The sequence below is a fragment of the Pseudopipra pipra genome, chromosome 3 (genome assembly GCF_036250125.1).
Source record: "Pseudopipra pipra isolate bDixPip1 chromosome 3, bDixPip1.hap1, whole genome shotgun sequence".
Lineage (NCBI taxonomy): Eukaryota > Metazoa > Chordata > Aves > Passeriformes > Pipridae > Pseudopipra > Pseudopipra pipra.
This window is the reverse complement of record NC_087551.1, coordinates 71,153,761-71,169,875: the sequence shown is the minus strand read 5'-3', so window position 1 is coordinate 71,169,875 and position 16,115 is coordinate 71,153,761.

Below are 16,115 nucleotides of genomic sequence, written 5' to 3'. Positions count from 1 at the left end.
GCCTCAGACAACATATTTTTTATTCTAGTCTTTATTTTTCAAAATAAAATCATGGCAAGGCAGCAACAAAGAAGGGGAAGAGGGTGAAATTAGGAGGAACAGTACCCAAGTATTTCCCACTTCTTTCTGTCCCTGCGATTAAACACACAGGGTCTCCTTTATTATATACAGTAGCGGGATTAAGCCAGCAGCCCAAAGGCTAGGATTGCAACAGGATACTTTTATACTTATTGATCCTGGGGTTTTTTTTAGGGAGATTGTTTTCATGAAAGTTTAATTCACCTTTTTTAGCTTCTGAGTCTAACTGCCACACATTTTATCCCCCTTCTTTGTGAAATGCTAAATCCATCGGTAGGTTTTAGTTTTCCTGGTGTAACTTTTCAGAAACTGTATATCTGCATAGCAACCCCACTGCAGGCAGCTTATGTCACGGTATCACATGTCAGAAAGATGAAAAGAACTCCAAATCTGAGCTGCTCCACAAACTTATGTCCTCCATTCTCAGACATATATCTTCTGTACTTAATGTAAGTGTCAGGAAGGCAACTTCAAGGCCAGAGAGGTGTGAAGTTTTATCTTGGAGATGACAAAAAAAAAAAAAAAGACACATGGTCTCAGTTCAGCCTTATGTGGACAATCAAGTGCGAAACAAAGATTGTCTTTTTCCTCCTCTCCCCACTCCCCACAGCCCCCACCTCCCCGTGTCCCTGTTGTCTGCTTCCAACTGCAACTTGAGCCTGAATCCTGAGCCCAGTGTCCAGATTAGAGATTGTTGACTCAGATTTAGTGGTGAAACTCGAGCCAGGCCCTGTTGATGGCATAGCCTTGAAGGAGCAGGTTTACTTCAAGCCAAAAGAGAGATCACATGTCAGACGAGAGCCTGCCTTTCCTTTATCACAAACTTCCTGATCTCCCTCTGTTCTAATCGTGTGTGTGTGTCCCCGCCTTGTGCCCACTTTCAATTCCTTCTATAGGGTGTCATAAATCAGGAAATTAGCAAGTGTGTGGCTGCCCTTTGCCACAGGCAGAGACAATGAGCTTGCTGTGTTTTTAACCAGTGGGTAGCACTTAACATAATCAATGGAGAGCTACGTGCAGAAAGGATGAAAAATTGGGTCTTGGTCTGGCCACTTACAGGGTATTTCTCCTCACCCATGCAAGCTGCTTTTATGAGAATACGACATGCCCTGGAAGCTTGCTCTCCATTTTGCAGGAGAGTCATTAAAAGAAATCATTACATGTTTTTTTTTGTTCTTTGGCACACACACTGCTTTTCCTTGGCTTCTGATTTCATCCATCTTTCAGGCGCTTCATGCCTTTAGTAATTTATGTGCAAGATTTTTCCAAACCTCCAAATGTTTTTCCATTTGGCAAACTGTGGAAGCCTCCACAGAATGTAGCTGTAGAGTTTTCTTGTACTTCAAAACATGAGCCCTGTTAGCAAAAAGATGCATCTAATACTTGTAATCCTGTACATAAAAGCTATAAATTCATCTAAGACAATCAAAGACATTGTTCCTTCTTGTGAGTCTTCACTAGCCTTGTTGCTGTAACCCCTTCCTTGATATATGAAAGGAGAATTTCTCTACGAGCATTGTTTCCTTTAACTACAGTTTTTGGAAGCTTTATGGTACCATATGGAGAACTATTTTATTCTGCTGCTGGTAGCTTTCTCAATACTGGCTATAAATTAGATCATTTTCCTTGCGTCTGATAGCCACACACTATCAGTGAGACACATTAGCTCTCATAGGAAAATCTGTGAGAATTTGATAGAAAGTGATAATTTTCCCACCATAGAGAATCTAATTCCCTACTCTAATACTCACAACGGTTGATTAAAAAAAAAAAAGTATATATTTCACTGAACATGAAGTTCACGAGTTTGTAGACTGTTTTTTCAGAAGTCTCTTCACATTGCTCCTGTGCAGCCCCTGTCTTTTGAGATGGACACACGCTGACAGATACCCTGGCTCGGCTTTTTAAGGGCTCCTAAGGGGCATGAGCACTCATATGCATTTTAGGGAGACTTGAGGAGGTTGCCCAGCAGGTTAAGAATGGCCTCAAGAAGCAGTTAGGCTGCTATGAGTTGCAATCTGGGCTGCTGTGGCTTTCTCCAGGAATGCAAACCCAAGGGGAGATTCATTAAATGTTTTTTTATAATGCAGTCCACTGAGTGACATCCCCAAAATAGCAGGGTATGTAACCACAAGAAAAGAGATCTTTCTCTGGCCATCCATGCTCATGGGAAATTACCAGATATTGAGGAACAGGAACAGTATCTTTGCTTTTATTTGTTTAATTTCAAAATCCCTAAGTAGTTTGCAAGGTTGCACTATAAAATACTTTCATTTGCTGGAAGTCCCATCTGGACAAAGTTCCTGAACAAAGAGTCTGTTTTGCCAGCAGAAATTGGTCCAGTTCAGACCTAACGTATTATTTACACAGAGTTTTGTTCCATCCATGCCTTCTCGGCATGTACTACCCAGCTTGCCCTGGAAATAAATGCTCGGTGAGACTATAGAATAACTGGTGGGATAAGTCGCTTCAACAGCACCCAAACTGCTGCATCTAAACTGAATTTACATGGAAAGAACTATGTATGTTTCACTTAAGAAAGGACAGTTCTGTTGCCAGCTAGTGCAAATCCTCCAGAATCAGTCCTGATCTACGCTGGCACAGGAGAGAGGCGAATCAGAGCAGTGGCAGGGACTTTTTTCAAAGAAATGAGGATGAATGCTGAGAGTTTGACAGTCCGTTCCTGTCTTAGTTTCCATCTGTGTCAATCCAAAGAAAGTGGAGGGAAGGATCGGTGAAATTCTTCCAGCCGACACTGCTGTGATAGAGAACAGAATTAGTCTCTTATACGGCATTCCTCAGACTGCCAAACTATGATGACATTTCTCTGAGATGCACATGACATCTGCATTAAGAGCTGAAGATGTCAGTGTGATCTGGGCTATTATGGTGAATTTATTTCTGTTATATCAATTTAAAATAAACTATCCCCCGACTAAATTAAATTAAGAGTACTTTATCAGTGTAGGCGTGAGGTACATTTTCCTCTCATAATTTACTTCATTTCAAGTGACTCTAGATTTTTGCTTATCTTAATGCATTGATAAACTAACACATTTGATTGTCAACATGCATTAAAAAAAATATCTAGCTGTCGAGGGAGAAAATGTGTGGAAACCACCAAGGACACCTGGGCACAGGTGTGCGCTTTTCCTAGGCTATTAAGCTGCAGCATTTTACCATTTCCACAGACTTTTTTTTTTTACCCAGTTTTTGTTTTTGACTGGCTGAATGCTTTTTCTGCTCTCTCAAACTCCTACGCATTGCATCCAGTTTGCTCTTCCAGAACTGATTGACTAGTACAGCAGGTCACCACCCCTGCTGAAATCAGCCAACAAGCCGACCATAACCCCAGCAGATGTTTGCGGTTTATAGGCCAAATGAGAGCCCCACAGACCAGCGAAATACCAGCACCACAGATGTGGAACCTGGCCACTTGACGCGAGCAACACAAAGCCCTGTCCTGCCCAGCCGGGCTGGGACTTCCAGAGGAGCAGAAGGTCTGAGAGACTAATTAGCCTGCCGAGCCAACATGCTGGCCTATGCTCCATCATTTTGATTGGTGCAAAGTCCTTTAATGAAACGCCGCATGAGTGAAGTCAGATGAGGCCCCTCTGTAACTTCACCTCAGAGTCTGGCAATCACCTGAGTTCATGATGTCTCCAGAATTTGCCAGCCAGCTCTGCCAGGCTCTGCCACTCACTCCAGCTGGGCCAGGACAGCCAAACAGCCTCATTACCACAGTCTGCACTGCTCCTGCACTCCGAATGCAAAGCAGGGAAATATAATGGTGACACTTCCAAGACATTTTTTTTTTTTTTTTTAAATTACAGATGCTACTGGCAAATAATGAGGAAAAGAAAAACCAGAAGCTCTTAGCAGGACACTGAAGAGCTGAAGGATGGCACAGCCCATTCTCAACCACACTCTTTTGTCCAAAGAACATGCTATTTCTCTGCTGAAAAAGCCACATTTTGTGCTTTCTGAACCTGACAAGCCAGACACAAACGATCTTTGTGGTTAACACCCTCCAGGACGCCTTGCGGTGCAGACTGTCACTGGAGCATCAGGAAGGTGTGGTTCAAAGAAAAGGTAGGGGGAAAAGCAGCAGCATTGTGAACGCACTGCCAGGCAGAGAGAGGCCCCGCGCCCGCGTCCTGCTGACACAACGCGCATTTCCCCACGTCCCATTTTTGGCGCCGAACGATTTGAGCCAACACCGAGCCTTTCCGTGTGCGCGGTGGCGGAGCTGGGGAGGCGGGCAGCGGCTGGGATGCTCCCGGAGGAATTGAGCCGAATGACTACGGCGCCCGCCACCGCCCCCGCCCGCCTCCGGCACCGCTCGGCTCCGGCACCGCTCGGCTCCGGGCGCCGCCTGGCGGCACCGCCGGCTCCCGCCGGGAACCTGCCCCGGGGCGGGATGGGCGGCGGACAGGACTCCTCCACGCCCGTCCCGCCGCCGCCCCGGCCCCGCCCGGCCCAGAGGAGCCGCCGCCGGCGGCTGTGGCTGCCCGCGGCCCGGGGCGGCCGTGCGGACCCGCAGCCACAAGGTGTCAGCCGCGCTCCGGGCAGGGGCCTCGTCGCTGGCTGCGCCCGGTGGCGGCTCCTCGGGGCGCGCAGCAGGGACAGAGAGAGGGGCCGGAGCTCGCCCGAGCCGCTTCTCCCCGTGGAGTGATGGGTGGGGAGCGACAACCCTTGCAGCCGTCAGATGTCGGCCATGGGTGATGTCCGCGGCCCTGCGGGAGCCTATCCGTAAGAAGAGCTCGGTGCTTAAGGTGTTTCTGCCAGAGCTGCCAAAGAAGCTACTCGCATCAAGGCATTGAAATCTTTAATACAGGTTTCAAGGGAGCTAAGCACTTCAGTAGAAATTAGAGACCCAAGTGTTGGCAAAGCGTGTGTGATTTAGGGACAGAAATACCACTGCAAATCTCTGGGACTTGCGCTGCCATGTTTTGAAGAGGTAGCGCAGTTCCACTGGCCCTTCGATATAGTCACACCAACGCTTGAGGGGCTGCAGTGTTTTGCATCCTCTGGAGGCGGGTGAATCTCTTGCAGGGCTGCTCTAACAGCACGCTTGATCTCCAAAGGAATGACCTTGCTGAGGTCCCTGCCATGGGATACCTCTCGTTCCTGTGGGTAGTCTTGCAGGCTTCTGTTCTCCAGGATGTGATTCCCCACTTGGAAGCCAGCACACAGGATCTGGCAGCTCCAACAAACCTGGAGTCAATGAGCTGGTGGATTTTGCTAACATAATCCAACAGTTCTTTGTAAAAATTGAGTGGCTCTGTTGGAGACTTGTATGCATCATACTCAAAGTAAGTCCCCTTTTATTGGTAGGAGACAGGAAACAACAGAGTGATTAATTTATTCCTAAAGTATATACTTAACTCATGGAAATAGATTTTTTTCTGCTTTTGTGTGTAGTTATTTATGATGTCTAGTTAGGAGCCAGGTCCCAAACCCATGTTCCTCCTTCTCTAGGTAAAGAGCAGGAAACTGATTTCTGAACTGTTCTTCATTATGACTCTAGAGTTCATTGCAGATGGATGTTGACCTCTACTGTGCGTAAACCTGCAACTACCCCTTTGCAGGACCATTAGGAAATGGCTAAATGATGCCTCAGAAAATGCTCTGTCTGCACCTAGAAATGCAGACCCTTCAAAGGAAAGCAGAGCACATTTTAAAGAAAATGATCCCAATCTGATATTTTATCTAATCCAAAGAATCCTTTACATGTGATGATTTCTTGGATTAGCTCTCTTAATCCCACATAACGTCAAGATGATCTCTCCATGGTTCTCCTTTCGAGTTGTGCTTGTAGAGCAGAGGGTGAAGGCTGCTTCCCCCGTGTATGGTCTGTTACAGCTAGAGAGATGAGATGGTGTTTCTGGCAGAGGATTGCTCTGGATTGCGCTTCTATGTAGCTGCTTTTATACTCTGCTCTTTGAAGTATTCAGGCGCAGAGAATGCCTCAGAGAAGAAGTTTCCTCTTCTCAAATAAAAAGGCATATCCAGATTTCCTACAGATTATGTTACATAGAAACAAAAACAAAATGAAAGAAGACATATAAATAAGCCTTCTTGTAGGATGGCTTGAGTCAGGTGGGGCATGCAAGGCACCACAACTTTAAAGAGAGAAACAAATAGAAGAAATTTCACTTTAGGATCAGAATTAATCTAAACTGGATGTAGAATGCAAGTAAGATAAAAAGAAACTAAAAATGAGTATTTCTTCATGCCCAAACAATTATTATTGTAAAAGCGAACAGAGAAAAACAGTTATTTTTACAGCTCTAATAAAATTACAAAAAGACTTTACTGTCCCTGTCCTGCTCATGTCTTTGACAGTCCTCTTATCTTCGTTGCTTTCCCTGCCTTTTTCTGACTCAGGGCAGAAATGCACCTGATCTTGCTCTGGGGGCAACATTGGGGAAAATAATATTGTGGTCTCTAGGCCACCAAGTTAGAGGTGCGTGCATCTTTATATATGCTTCTAGGGCAGGCTCCGTCCCATATAGAAGAAACCCCTTCCTTAGCAGCTGTGAATAGAGTGTTGGAACAGAGAGGAGCTAATGAATTGCCTGTTAATGTCCCGTTCATGCTTATGACAGTTAGTAAAGGCACCAGTGACGAGGTAATTTTGAATAGGATGAGCAGTGTGTCAGAATACTAATAGGGCACTAAAAGAAATGATTTCCAGAGGAGTCACCTTATTGCTCAAGTGAAAGAGGGGACTATACCCTGCGGCCCTTTCCTCAAAGCTCCCAAGGACTGTCACCTATAATGATCCAAATCCCACAGCCTCCTTTGAACTACTGCTAAATTGGGAAAGTACTTCAGAGATAAAAAAGAGTCAATCCTGCAAGCCAGTGAGCTTCCTGAACCTCACTGAGTTTAACTTAAGCCTTGCTGAGTTCAGCTAGACCTGAAGGATTCAGCTGGATAAGGGTTAATTATTTGTGTTGTCTAAATAGCCTCAACCAGTAACTGAGGCCCTCAGGGTCACAGACTGTCTAGAGAGTAGGAAAAGCAATCCAAAGAGCTTGTTGGCACTGAGGTAAGATGAATGCCATCCTCTACATATAGACTGGCAGGGGAATACTAGGAAATAGTCCATGCCTTGGTTGAGATAGACCTGCTTACCTGAACATAACTGTGGGAGAAATAAATAGGTAACAAGAATGGGTTACAGAAATGTCTGGAAAGGTGGAAAGGTTTCCATGCAAAGGAGAGGTGGCAGACGTGACTATCCTTTCTAAGAGAGAAGCACAGAAAAATGGCAGAGGAAGGGTACCTTAAATATTGGTGCTTACCCTTCACAGTATGGAAAGAAAAAGTCAGTACAAGGATTTTTTTGCATTACATATTAATGTGAGGGTACTGTTGCCACAATACTTTGGAGGCAGATGAATTTTTAAAAGGATAACACATTTGCAGAAGGACAGACATTCAGAGTTAAGTTTTCCGGAACACAAGCCAGCTGTTAGCTGACAGTGGCTGGCAAAACATCTGGGTATATTTGTGGTGCCATCTTCTTCTGATGGCATCGAGTGCCAGTCAGAGAGATGTTGCAGTCTGAAATGGACTTGGAGCTTCTAAGCAATTCTGCTATGGCTAAGGCAAACTCTTACACAAGTAAAAAGCAGATCAATTCAATCCTTCGACTATACAGTGGTAAAGTCTGAAGATACATACACTCAGTTTTTGGCAAGTTTTTGTTAGTAAAACCATTGTGTCTTACCTGCTGGCAGTAAATGTATCCAGGGCTACTCTGTATAAAAATGCTGTCTGTTGTAGATCACTGGTTTAATAATGAAGAAGAAACACACTGAACCCTCAGTTTGGAAAAGTTAGTAAATTTTAGTACAAATGTGCCTAAAATACATTGTAAAAAATGCATCCCAGTCAGATTTCTTCTTAAGAAACCCTACAACCTTCACCTTAGAAAGGAACAGCACCAAAATCAATGGAACTATTCACTTTAAAAGCTTATTTATGTGAGAGCACTTTTACTTTACAGGAACCAGCTGCAGGAGTCCTCTCTTACCAGCCAAAGATTTATCTACCTAGCAAAGATTTATTGCTCTGAAGTTAAGGTTGAAACGTGCATATCTGTATATCCCTGTAATTACAGTATGTGTCCTTTCAATTGCTTCATATATCTAGGTACTCTGAGTGGCCCGATAGCAGTATGTCAGAGGGATGTTGGGAACTGATACTTTAAGAGCCTTCGTGCTTAAATGTAATGTTTTCCAGGCACTTGCCATCACTGATATTCCTGGTTTTAATACTAGTATCATCCTGGTCATAGGTAGGATTTTTAAACAGTAGCCAGTCATCCTTTTATAGATGATAGCTGCTTTTTATTATTATTTAATATTTTCCTCTAGCCTCTGCCAGCAGCCCCAGCTATTTGTTCCTAACCCCTCCTGGAAGGTTTTAGCCTGACTTGGATTAGCTCTGCAAAAACTGCTCTTGCTGTTTGGTTCATCCTGGGGGAGGAAGGGATTTGGAGGAGGAGGAGTTGAGGCAGAAATGAGCAGCGAAGCGAGGGAGGCAGCGGCTTTGTGTCGAGCAGCTTCTGACACAACAGAAACTTTCTCCGCCCATGGTAGATTCGCTATTAGAGGATCCTTTACCCGTTCTTTCCCATACCTCAGTTATATTGGGTTCAAAATCAAGTGTTTGTCTGGCAATCCTTTAGCTGTGGGGCCAGAAACCTCCCTCTTTTAAGGGTAGAGAAGGAATTATACATAAACTATCATCATATTTTTTTACTACTTTCTTACAAATCAACGATCAGTTGCATTTACAGAGCAAAATTAGAAGCTGTTACCAAAAGTCTGACTCACTCCTGATTGATAGAACACCAAAAAATCTATGTATACCAATATTGATCAATATTCATCTGTCTATAGAGGTGCAAGTGTTATTTGGACATACAGGCAATGTGCAGTACATGCACATATGAAAACACTACCAAACAACCACACACCTCAGTGATGCCCAGGAGCATCACTTTTTGCCCAAGGGCCAAAAGAATAGTATTTCCTTCTGCTCTGCCTTTCATTAGCGGGATCTGGGACTGCATACATGATTATCAGTCCAGTGACCAGGTGTTAGTTTGCCAGATAGGCCTGCAATTACTTTGGCCTTGATGTTTGCCCCAAGGCTGTGATGTATTTACAGATTGCTCCATTGCTGTGCTGAAGCCCTTTTGTCCCAGAAAACTGGAACACTGTTTCATGCTTTGATGGTAGGGAGACCAGCAGTTGATGGTCATGACTGCTCAGCCCCCATTCAGCTAATGACTGTGCCTACCTACCCTGGCTTTGTAATAGCATCCCTTCTAGCTGTGGCACTGTGGGTCTCCTGCAGTGGTCCCTTGAAGACTGCCAGCGGGGCCCAGTGCAATGTGTGGGTAGAGAAAAGACCCCAAGAGTGAAGGGTACTTGGCGTATTCATGGGGCAGCCGCCTAAGCCCTCTGTTGGCAACAGAGGTATTTCTCCTCTCAGGCACTACGGCAGCAGGAAAGTGCTATTTCTCTTCAGAATCAGCCCTCAGGCACCTTTTGAAATTAGGCATATTATAAGACAATTAGATACATAATAAGAAAGTAATCATAGAATCATAGAATCACAGAATGGTTTTGGCTGGAATGGACCTTTAAAAGTCACCCAGTCCAATGACCCTGCAATATACAGGGACATCTTCAACTACGTCAGGTTGCTCAGAGCCCCATCCAACTTGGCCTTGAGTGTTTGCAGGGATGGGACATCCACCACCTCTCTGGACAGTTTTTCGCCACCCTCATAGTGAAATATTTTTTCCTTATATCTCATCTAAATCTGCCCTCTTTTAATTAAAAAACATTACTTGTCCTATTGCTGCAGGCCCTGCTAAACCTGCTAAAAAGCTTGTCCCTATATCTTTCTTATAAGCCCTCTTTAGGTACTGGAAGGCTTCTGTAAGGTCTCCCTGGAGCCTTCTCTTCTCCAGGCTGAGCAACCCCAAGTCTTTCAGCCTGTCTTCATAGGAGAGGGGTTCCAGCCCCCTGGTCATTTTTGTGTTCCTCCTCTGGACTTGTTCCGACAAGTCTGTGTCCTTTCTGTGGAGAGTTGGATGCAGTACTCCAGGTGGGGATTCACAAGGGCAGAATAGAAGGGCAGAATCCTCTCCCTCAGTCTGATGGTTACGCTTCTTTTGATGCAGCCCAGAATATGATTGGCTTTCTGGACTATGAGTGCACCCTGTTGGCTCATGTCCCACTTCTCATCTGCCAGAACACCCAAGTCCTTCTCTGCATGGCTGCTCTCAATCCCTTCATCCCCCAATCTGTATTGATACTGGGAGTTTCCCCAATCCAGTTGCAGGACATTAAAAATAATGAGGAAAACTCTTTTATTTGAGTCCTTGAAGTTGAGCAGCACAAATTCGGGGCCTAAAATTAATGATTTTAAATGACAAATAGTAATTCAACATCTTGGTTTTATCTGAATGAGACACTCAAGTAACAGTCACAAGTGATGGTGAGTAAAGTGCTGGTTGGGTTTTGCTCTGACTGAGATAGTGGTGTGGTGTTTCAAGACCACACAGTTGGTGTGGATTGCCAGGGGGTATAATCTGAGTTGGACTTTGATGATCCTCTTGGGTCCCTTCCAACTCGGGGTATTCTATGATTCTAATATATGAAGCACATTTTGCTTCTACATGTTGCAAACCAGCCAACAATGCAGAATACACCATGAACCTTTCTCAGAAATGCCAGCTGGTCTAGAGCAAATGCAGAGCATTTTGGGGCCAAGGCTGCCTACTCCCTGCACTGGACGGGCTGCCCTGGACATGGTGGAGCTCTGTTTCCTTGGCTGGGACTGCTGTAGAAAGAGCTATGGTAGCAGGAGCCTTGGTGCACCTTTTCCTGCTTGGCTGGGGCACCGCACTGAGGCTCATCTCTTGACCTTGCAAGGGCAGCCCTGCAAGGGAAGGCGAGCCAGGAGCTGAGGCCTGTTTGTCTGAGTCTTCTGGGAGTCCAGCAGATTAGCACGCAACATGTCTGTCATCCCATGACAGTGGGATGGCAGGTCCAGGGAAGCTGGCCAGAATAGCACTGCTGGTGCTTGGAGAATACCAGACAGGATTTTCTGAGAACCAGGAATGCAGAAACCTCTTGTCCCGGGCAAGTCATTGTGGGCTCTCACCCAAGGTGAAGGGAATAAACCCCTGGACAGAAATAGCATTCTGATTTACACATGCAAGCCCCTTCCAATGTGGAACATGGCCGCTTGAGCAACTCTCTCCGTCTCGGGGGCTCAGCCTGCCTGCAAACCACAGTGAGGTCAGGAAAGGCCCTTTTTGTGTTAATGTGTCTACCCCAGCCTTGCTTCAGGAAAGTTTTCATTAGGGCTGGAACGTTGGTGACAGCTATAGCTAAGGCTGCCAAAGTGTTTCCATTATGTTATATCTCTCTGTTTTCACTTGCTTTCAACTATCCAAAAGTTTCACCTAGAAGGCTGAAATTTTCCAGGCCTCCTCTCTAGCTGGAGGAGAAGGGTTTTGTGGAAAGTTGGAAGAAAGTTAAAAAGAGAGAGAAAAAATAGTTCTGCTCTTTTCGAAATAGCAGCATGCAGGCAGAGGTCATAATTTAAGAGAGCAAAATTTAATAAAAACGAATAGTGCTATTGCACACTCATAAATGGCTGATCCTTTGAATTTTGGATAAATCTCCAAACAATATTTTTTATGTTAAGTGATCCAACTAATTTTTACTTGGTCTTTTTGGTGCATTCTTCCCTTATATCTCAGGGCATCTTCAGACAGTGCTGCGTGCCTCGTGCTGCTCAACCTCCCACTCCCTCTGCTCTCTATTTACAGTTCCAGGCTTGACACAGGCTCTGTGACCTGAAGATCCTCTCAAACCCCCTGAGCCATGGCCTGGATGGTTCCTGTGACCAGCAGGGCTCTTCCTCCAGTGCACATTTGCTCATCTGAGGATACGTCTGGTGAATTTGGGAAACCTCTGTTGTGCTGGATTTTGCTAGGGTGGCTCTTGAAGTTGCAGTATGCTCAGTTTGTGGAGCTTTAATGCAAGTATCTGTTCTGAGCCAGAGGTGGGCTGGAGGATGTTAAACCACAAGGCCAAGTAGCATGAAACTCTAGGTAATAAAGTTACAATGTAAAAATCAATTGGCATGCATAGTGTTTTTATTAGCACCAAATGTAACTGCTGTGATTTCTCTGGTAAGCATGCAAAGCAGAGAAATCTGAAGCTAGATGAGGCTATAGCAATTAATCATGCTTTCTAATTCAGTTTGTTTCTTAAACTGGAGAGTCTCTTACCCAGATTGCTCATTTGAAATTATTTCTGAGATAAACATGATTTGCAGCTCTAGGTCTTTGCAGCTGGTGCATGGAACTATAAAGTTGGCTTAAAATGAACCTATTCACATTTGAAAACCCATACCTCACAGTTCTCTGCAAAAGAACCAAGCAGTCACCTCATTAGCTTTGCCAGTAACCACTAAAGGGAACCCGAAGTAATAATTTTTCTAATGAAGGTGTTTTTTGTTTCTCATATAACAGATATCCTTGGAGGTTTGCATACTCTTTTAGGCAATTTTTCTCTGGAGAAGGCAGAAGACGCTGCTGCCCATGGCTATTGGTGATGCTTCTTGCTCACAGGCAAGAAGCAGGACATGGATTTGGCTGTGAAGGACCCATTCTCAGTCCCTGCTGATGAGGGATGGTAGAGCCAACAAAAATACTCAAGTCCATAAAATCAAGACCAAGTTGAAATACTTCAAACTGGATAAATAAAACACAGGAGACAGACAGTTTCATATGTGGAAATGGAAAATCAAGATCTGGAAATTTAGAGAGAAACTACCCCCTTCCTGCCTCCATCCCTGCAGTTGTGTGAGTTTGCTTTTTTCAAATGGGAGTTTTCTCCCAACTCAGCTGGGCTTAGCCAACTCTGTTTAATACCCAGGAGGAGATTTGTAAACCATCCGTCTCGTAACAGTACTCAAAACTCTATGATCTGACTTTTATGTTCCAGTCACTGCTCAGGATGCCCCTTACTTTGTGAGTCTGTGAAGGCTGAGATCTCATGAAGCTTGTTGAGAAGAAGCATTACAGACAAGGGCTCATCTTAAATTTTATGCCCTCCTCCGGGGGTGGATGAACTCTCTTTGCTGAAGGAGGTACTTTCTTTTATTTAGGATTCACAGTACTAAACCTCCTGGAACCAGAGGCCAAAGCCTGTTTGTTCAGAAACTCAGAAGAACTCAGTCCTTCCAAAAGACAAGCTGGTGACATGGTGGCTGGTCTTTTATTTGGCAGGTTTGTGGATAGATGACTTGTTGAAGTATAGAATAAGCCATCATAAATTTTCAGCCCCAGTGAGGGGAGTTCCTGCTTTGCATGCTTACCAGTGAGGTGATTAAAATCTGCATCTCCCAGGAGAAAGTATAAAAAAACCCTGCCAGGTGACATAAGGCAGAGGGATGCTTATTCTGTGTATCCTGCAAGTAGGAGTAAGGTGGAGATTCTCATCCTAGTTCAACCTTAAAAACCACTGCCCATGCTCAAAACCAAGCTGTTAGGGTCTCCAGGGAACTTCCCTACTGAAAGCTGAGGTCCTTATGTCACCTTTTGTTGGAGATGCCATTAAAAAACACCTCTGAGGATCACAGCTTGAGACCTTTGTCCCTGAAGTAGAAGTAGCTGTTCATGGCAATGGAGACATCGGTTGTAATAACAGCAAGGCTGGCTCTCTCACACGGAAGGGGTGTTGTGTCAGCATGGGGACTTCATGGGTAAAACTTGAAGGATCTCAGCATCCCTGAACCTCTACCCTCTGACTGAGTTGTGCCAATTGGTCAAAGGGCTAGGAGGGAAAAGGTCAAAAGGAGATAGACAGGGAAACACTATCCCTTCCTCAGGAAGACAAGCTGGAAAGAATTTCACTGGCATGGGTCCAGTTGAAGCTCTGTCAGTGTGACACATGGATGCAGCAGTTTGGAAAAGCTGAACACCTCGTCAATCACCTCCAGGGTGCTCAGGAGAGACTTCAAATAGAAACCAGGTTCATCTACTATCTCTGGAATGTGCAGTTTGCTGTATGGGGTGATCACTGCTCAGGGGCGGGATGCAGATAGGCATTCATGTGCATATATGTGTGTGTGTGTGCATATGCATATATGTGTGTGTGTGGGGGGGTATCTATAATAAAACAATTAGTCCTATTTCGCTGTGCCTAATTTTAAGATTCTAGCAGCTGAGACTTCAGGTGAGAGACTTCTAGCACCTGAGAAATAATGTCTAAAATTACTCACTGAGAAAAGAATTGTTATCAACTCCCCTGTGCAGGTAGGTGCACTGAGGCAAAGCTCAGGTAACTTGACTGAGGGAGCATTGACCCTCTTTGGCAACTGGAAGAGAAAAACTAAGAACTGTGGTGGAGGTCACTGACTTGCTCTGAGGCCACTTATAGCCTTCATATTGTAGAGCCACAACAGAAAATTATTTCCCAGCTTTCTAGATGTGCTCCCTGGAACATGAATTTCATGCCAGTCAGCATTTCCCAGTTCAAGACGGAAAACTCCTAGCTGACATTTTGTTTCCTAGACAGTGATCTTGAAGGAGGGATCCAGCTGGAAGTGGATTTTTCTGGTGGAAAATACAAAGTTGTAAGAGAAGAACCAAGCTGTTCTAAGTAAGGAGAGTGAGGGATGGGTAAGCAATTATTAATACAAGGTTAGCAGCTAAGTGAAGGAAGGATATAGAGGTGCAAGCAAAAGTGGGAAAGTATGTGAAAAAAATGTAGAAAGTAGAGCACGGCCAAAAAATAGAGACTTCACCCAAAAGGAAGCTGTACATAGCTCTAAGAGAAAGCAGAATATGTGTTAACAGAAATGAAAGTGAAGAAGAAACACCAGACATCACCAGCCAGCATCATCTTGACTGAGAAATTCACAGGCAAGTTTTTAAGTGCCAAGAAAACACAGCACCAGGGATTCAAAAGACACTTTGGTATCAGGCTCTGACCCTCTGGTCTTGAGCCCTTGTTGACTCCTGACAGGCACCGCTCTCTGCAGCGAGGATACTATGGAGTACACAACATATTTTATATTCTCCTGGGCCACATATGCTTCTCCTTTGAAACAACTGATCTTTCAGTTTTTTCCCAGTGAGGGAAAAACTTCCCTTGAACCAAAGCACGGTATTTCCTGTCTGCTGCCTGTACACCATTACACCAATCTCTCCTTCCCCAGTGGCTCTGTGCATGCTCCAGAAAGGGGCTGTCCTGCAGCACTGGAAAAAAGGAGGGGTTAGTTCTGAACACAACAGTAATAGCACCAAGAGGAGAATAGGGAGACACCCCCATCATCACCAACAATGAGGGCCTCCTGCCTGCACCCACCCCAGCACAGAGGCTTAACAATGTGCTCCACAGTCCAACCAACATCCACCAACAGTGAGTGGGACCCATGGTCACTGCTGCGGGGTTGGCATGTGCCTGCCTGGATGTGTGCACCCACTCCTGCGCAGAATTAAGTGCACAAGCCAAAATCCCACTCTTACCAACAGCCCAGTAAGTTGGGAGTTGCTGCTGAAGGTCATGGTGGGATTCCAGGCATGTAGATATTTTCATGTGAAGTGGTCAGCAGAAGTGAGGCTGCTGTATCCCTGCAAAGATCATTTGGCATTGGAGGGATGAGTTTTGCCTAAAGCAGCTGACTTTTGTATGGCTGTCTCTGGAAATGAAGATAAAGAACATTTCATACTGGAAAAAAGCCCTGCTGTCGAGTCAGCTATTGGCCCATTTCGTCTTCCATTTCCAAGCAACTGGATGGGTTCTGAATTTGGCTTGGACAGGGAAAGCAGAACAAAAGGGACTGGTAATCAAGGAGTGCCTCCAGCTTTCTAACCAAAATAAACTACATTTTTGTACTCTTCTTTGGAACTGATGGCAAAAATCCTACTCTCTAGTAAAAGAGTTGAAATTTGGAATGACGATTACATCAGTGGAAGGAAG